Source organism: Mustelus asterias, chromosome 2, assembly GCF_964213995.1.
Source record: "Mustelus asterias chromosome 2, sMusAst1.hap1.1, whole genome shotgun sequence".
Classification (NCBI taxonomy): domain Eukaryota; kingdom Metazoa; phylum Chordata; class Chondrichthyes; order Carcharhiniformes; family Triakidae; genus Mustelus; species Mustelus asterias.
In genome coordinates this window covers 134884876-134891645 of record NC_135802.1, presented here as the reverse complement: position 1 = coordinate 134891645, position 6770 = coordinate 134884876, and the positions used below count along the sequence as shown (strand labels likewise).

Below are 6770 nucleotides of genomic sequence, written 5' to 3'. Positions count from 1 at the left end.
AGCACTTTGTTATTTTGACAGACTATTTATTTTTGGAGGCTTTCTTCCCAGATTTTTGGCAGCAGATTTTCATTACTCCAATCAAAAATCTGGATCTAGAAATTCCAGTGGGCATTCCTCTTAGCAAGATGAAGGAGAGAGGATGAAAGAAGGGATGTGAAGCAGTTTGCATTGCATCAGAAGTGGAGCCCGCACGCCATCCTTTACCTAGTGAATCACACTTCCTGATCCAGGGGTACCAGGCTGATTCCAGAGATGGCGGGGCTGATGTATGAGGAGAGATTGACTAAGTTAGGATTGTTTTTGCTGGAGTTCAGATAAATGAGAAGGAATCTCATAGAGACTTATAAAATTCTAACAGGACTAGACAGGATAGATGCAGGAAGGATGTTCCCCATGGTGGGGGAGTCCAGAACCAGGGTGTCACCGTCTGAGGATTCGGGGTAGACCATTTAGGATGGAGATGAGGAGACATTTCTTCACCCAAAGGGTGGTGAGCCTGTGCAATTCATTACCATAGAAAGTAGTTGATATTAAAACATTGAAATTATTCAAGAGGCGGCTAGATAGAGCACTTGGGGCGAATGGGATCAAAGGTTATGGGGAGAAAGCAGGATTAGGCTATTGAGTTGGATGATCAGTCATGATCGTGATGAATGGTGGGGCAGGCTCGAAGGGCTGAATGGCCTCCTCCTGCTCCTATCTTCTATGTTTCTATGTTTACCTACCTGGGAAGGTCTGAGGTTTACAATGGAGATGGCTGTAATCTGCTTGAATCTGACAGTTGCACCATACTGATCGCCCTGCCAGTAACAATCAAATCAGCCACAGCTTTGAACCTCAACACCTCACCTCCATTCCAAGCGATCACAGCAGCCTTAGTTTACCTGCAAGCCTCTGATGCAGCAATTTGTCATGGAAAACACTTACCACGCCCCATGTAAAACCAAGAGGAGAAGAAAAAGTGTGGCCTAATTTATTGACAGTGCAGGATTTCTCAAAGTTTTATTGACGGTATCCAGGATCACCAGCCCCTATGCACAATTGAGTGATCTTTGTGTCAGCTGCATCTCAATGGTAGTACTCTTGCCTTTGGGTCAGAGGATTGTGAGTTTAAGTCCTACCCCAGAATCTACCCTGGCACTCCAATACAGCAGCGTTGATCGCTTCTCGGCCTTTTGGCTAAGATCAAGTGTAGTATGGTCGGCAGCCCATGGTCGGCCGCACTTGGTCGAGGTCATTAGGTTACACTGAAGCTTCATATGTTTCATATGAAGCAATTTTTTAAAGCGGCATCTCGGCCTTTTGGCTAAGATGCAAATGAGCTCAAGTCTTGGAGGAGGAACCTCCCCCTTCTCCAATCAGCTTGGCTCATGTAGATCAGGCCCAGGACAGGGTGGTTTGGTCGCTCGCCCTGTCTTGTCAGCCTGGATCTGAAATCTCTCAACTTGTTGAGACTCTGAATTGGATTTGATTTGATTGAATTGGAAAAGTATAATTAAAAAAAAGTGAGGGAACACTGCACCCATGGATGTGTTGTTTTCCAAGTGAGATGTTATATTCATTTCCCTCTCAGCTGGACGTAACTATTTCATGTTGTTATAAAAAGTAAAGTTTATTTATTAGTTACAAGTAGGCTTACATTAACACTGCAATGAAGTTATTGTGAAAATCCCCTTGTTGTCACATTCCAGAGCCTGTTCAGATACACTGAGGGAGATTTTAACACAGCCAATTCACCTAACCTGCACATCTTTGGGCTATGGGAGGAAACCTGAACACCCGGAGGAAACCCATGCAGACATGGGGGAAACATGCAAACTCCATACAGACAGTGACCCAAGCCAGGAATTGAACCTGGGTCCCTGGCCCCGATATTGAAGAAGACGGGTGTTATCACAACGTGCTGGCCAGTATTTATCCCTGAACCAATGTCATGAAGAGATTCCCTGTAAATTATCATGTTGGGTTATTTTGTGGCAATTTTCTAAACGCTAATTGCTACAGTTTTTCCCACATTAGAACAGTGACTACACTTTAAAAGTACTTAATTTGTTGTGAATTTTCCTGGGGTGATTAAAGGGACTATATTAATGTTTACCTTCGTTTAGAAGCCACAAAGGCCTCCAAAGCACCATTCTTGGTAAGTCGAGATGAGGCATTAAGGACAAAGGGGTGTGGAGTATATTTTTGAGGACACCAGCAGTATGAATTGAGAAAGGCACCATTGCAATATCAGCTAACAGGGGACCAGGGAGGAGAGTTGGGTGATCAGGATTTAGTAGAAAAGGTATTGAAGGAGGAGGTGGGTTTAAGGGCATGTTAAGCTTCGGCAGGACATGGGAGGGTGTGATGACGATGAAACTCGAGAGAGAGGTAGAGAAATGTGTTATGTATGCCCCTGTAGACTAAAGGCAATAAAGAATCACAAATGGGCCTGAATACTTCAATACTGGCAGATGTTTATTGAAAGTGTACACTCACTCAGTCAGGTCCAAGGCTGCCCAATAGGGTCCCACAATGGGCGGAACTAATAGCCTAGGGGTCACTTGACCACTATTCTTAAAGGAGCAGTCTGCACCCCAAACACCAACATGCATACATCACAAGATGGGATTTCAGGACTAGGTTAGGAGGGGGCGTTACGTGAAGTTTGGTTTGGTGAATAAGTAAATGTGGAAACCGCAGAGGCAGAGCATTTAGAATAATATTTAATATTTAGGAATATGCAAATGCATCATTTGGGGCAGTGAAGCTCAACTCATTCCTACATAATCATAGAACATTTCTTTCATCTACATAATGCACCTCATATTTAATTCTGAAAATAACACATTTATTTAAAGAGAATTATTTGATTTGTTAGATTGCACTTCTAGAGTTCAAGTTTGGTGATGGGTGCAGAAATGAGAGGGAGAGCGTTGTGGGGGGCGCAGGTGTGGGATGGCTGACTGTGCACCATTCAGCTCATTATATATGCTTCCAAGAGGACCTCGTCAATTCTGGCAGTGGGGTAGGCAGGATCCATCTCCACCATTACCTCATGGGGGACAAGGTCTGGGCACCATATTTAAAGGGCACTCAGACAGCCTGCACTATCCCTTTGCCTGACCCCTGCTCCACCCTTCCTTGCTAACCCTTCCTTCCATGATGATCTTTTACCCAAATTGCATTGGCACCATCCAGTCTGTAGCATAGGCTGGCATTAACATTCACTCCCCAAAGAGGACAATGCAGCGGCAATTCATCATTAATTTAGGAGAAGACCACCTCACCACTTACATACAGTTGTGAATGTGAACATTCTAGTTTCTCACTGGCAGGGAACTTCATCTGAAGGGGGAACTTAATTCTGTTGTGGCGCAGTGGCATGTTCACTGGACGAGTAATCTAGAGACTCAGGGTAATGCTCTGGGGACCAGGATTTGAATCCCACCTCGACAGATGGTGAAATTTGAATTCAATAAAAATTTGGAATTAAAAGTCTAATGCTGACCACAAAGCAATTGTCATAAAAACCCATCTCGTTCACTAATGTCCTTTAGGGAAGGAAAACTACCATCCTTACCTGGTCTGGACTATATGTGACTCCCAATCCACAGCAATGTGGTTGATTCTTAACTGCTCTCTCAAATGGCCTAGCAAGCCATTCCATCCAAGGGCAATCATGAATGGGCAATAATTGCTCATCCAGCCAGTGACGCCTACATCCCACGAGTGAATTTAAAAAGTCCTCACTTTTTCTCCTACTCCCAATGTTCCTTGATTCTCTGAGAGGTCAAAAAAATCCATCAATCTATCAGGATAGACTCTGTCATGGGCTTGGCCGTCCTCCTATTGCTTTGGACTGCACCAAGCTTGGAAACAAGGTACAATATTATATTTGTGAGCTTTGAAGAACAGCCAGGTCATGAATTGTGAACAACAAGGCTTGTATACGACTCTGGGTATCGCACCTTAGTTGCCTAAATGTTGACCTTCGACTCTCCGTCAGGTATGTCAGGTTGGGAGCAATCATTATGCAGTAGACGTTGGCATCAGCAAAACTAATAGGGTCAAACACCAGATAATTTGTCAAACTAAGGAGTAGAGATCAGGCACTAGTCTCTGTCCATTTACGGCCACTTATTATGTCAGTCCTCTGGAAACATCAGGGACACAGTGTCAATGTTCCAACACAGTGGGATTTCAGCACATCCCTTCACCCCCTAACACTATCCCAGTTTCTTGGATTGAAGTTCATCGCATATTCCTACTATTAAGAGAGACAGCTAAGTCACAGCAAAACAGAAGCAGTTAGGGTAATGAATGTAAAGAGGCAAACATAAGATTGGTTGCCTTCTAGATGGTGACAGGCTAGGGATTGGGTTTTACAAATTAATCGGAATGGGAATGGAGGAAGTTGAGGCTGCAACAAGCGCCTATTTTTACAGGGAGATCTCAGGCCTTCACCATTGTATCCTGAGGCCTAAAGCCACTTCAGCTTTGGGAAGTGGTGGTAAAGCAGATAGACAGGAGGGAAATTCTAAAGGGTCTTTGGCCCCACTATCTACTGACATGATTTCATGAACTGGATAGACTAAAAGAGGCCAAAAGTGGATGCATTTGGCGCAGAGTAAGGGAACTGAGACCCAGGCATCAATAAGCCTCCCCACCTGGATTGCATTTTTCTTCATTCTCCATACAAATCCTGGCTGATGCCTCTTTACCTGGGGTTATCTAGCAATACCTTGCTGCTGACACGGAGCCTGACCCAGCATTTGCCAGCCATTTCCTGTGTAGTGAGGCTCCATGTCCTTCCATCGTTTGCATGTCGCCATTCAAAGGCAAAGTTGACCACCACTCACTGAACGGGGACTGTGTCCCACCCACTGGCACAACTCCCAGTAGGGTCAAATTCATAATAAAATGCCTTCTTCTGGCAATGCCTTTCCAATTGTTACATAACATTGATTATGTAATCTCACAGAGGATGGTGAATATCTGGAATTCTGTGCCCCAAAGGATCGTGGAGGCTGGATCATTAGAAGTATTTAAAGTGGAGGTGGATAAATATTTGATAGAGGAATAGGGGACTATGGGGAAATGGCACAGAAAAGGAGCTGAGGCCGGCATATGATCGTATTGAATGGTGGGGCAGGATTGAAGGGTCTAGTGGCACAGTCCTGCTTCTATTTCTTGTGTTCTTGTGTTTTTGTGAGAGAAAATAACCTTCAAATGCTGATAATTCAGACTTTTTTTGCGTTCAAAGTGAATTTGAGATGCCATGCGAGTGTTAAAACAATATAGTGTTCTTAATCATTATCTGAACTGTTAATCTAATCCCAATTCCTGTCCTTCACATATGTAGAAAATACTGCGGGACAAAAGGAGGAAGATCAGTCTTATTGATAAATGGAGCTTTCGATCGCTGATGTCCATGCACGCAATACATATTCATGGCTGGATAATTATTCACTTTAATAACATCACATTGAATGGCTATCAAATGCAATGTAGCGTATGTAACATTGGCAAGCTCATGTGAAGTTCTCAATTTAAATAAAATTTAAATAAAACATATTACTGGTTATTGAATATTTGCCCTCACACAGGACCTCAAGAATCCTCACAAAGGAGATATCTACTTTCACACAGATTCCGTTAAGTGTTACTGCAGAAAGTGATGTCCTTGAGCTGTACATCGGAGGCAGCTCGATGCACTGATTATCTAAAGAAATGGAGGAAAATTAAAGGGAGGACATAAGCCAAGATTCTCAAACTATGTATTTTTGGACAAGCATACTGCAACAAGCCATCTAGGCAATTTTAATAAATCAATATCTGAGAAATGTGGATAAAACCTGTGACTGAGTGGCAAGACAAAGCTTAGTCTGCTTCATACCCATCTCACGTATCATCAGAATAAGGATAAGGCAGGTAAGTTATTAACCTGACTCCTTAAGATAGTTGAATCTACAAATGAAATCAAGCCGGCTAGAACAATGAATAGTTTCTGCTGACACAATCTTAATCAGTATTCAGAGACATGTTAGCCTCTGCTTAGAAACAGACAGACCCAAGCCCAGCAGAAGTGGCAAAGCTCTTTGTTTTATTAATTAAATGCTACTCTTGAATCTTAAAAGATATATAATATATATTGCATGTGATTTAAAATGACCGAGTTTGAGGGAACGCAGCTGCCATCGGGAACATTACTGTGATCGATTTCCGTTTTTCATCCACCCGGGTTCACAACATGTTGGAAAATCCAGGGGGGGACGGGGAAAGGAAACCCGGGTGGTTCTGCTGCCAACATGCTATCCTTCCTGCCAGATTGCCCTTTCTGGGCACTGCGCCCAGGGGACATTTGACACTCGGGCAATAAAGGCGAAAATCCATTCCATTTTAGCTTCATTGATAGTCTACAGAATTTCCTGAAGAAAATACAGATTGCATTGCTTTACACCATCTAAACAGGGACCGTGTAGTGGAGGGGAAGTCACAAGCACTGTTGCACAAGCATTAACATTCAGTGACAAAAGTACCTGATCCATTTTGGCTGTTTATGATAGACTGATTCCCCTCAAAGTTGACAAGTGGAACTTTTTGACTGATGCTAACTGACAAGGCTTGAGGGGCTGAATAGCCTAATCCTATTCCTGAGTTCTTGTCAATTTTACCAAATAGTTTAATAAAGATATGATTTAGATTATAGTGATTATCTTGCTAAAATATTGCTTTGCAAAGATATTTGCATACATTTCCAAACCCTCCTGATTCAAGCAACT

General features: G+C 43.0%; 1 pseudogene; it reads left to right on the top strand.

Moving 5' to 3' along the window:
- Positions 1-1162: 1162 nt before the first annotated feature.
- On the top strand, positions 1163-1368 carry LOC144481746 (U2 spliceosomal RNA; annotated as a pseudogene).
- The last annotated feature ends 5402 nt before the right edge of the window (positions 1369-6770 follow it).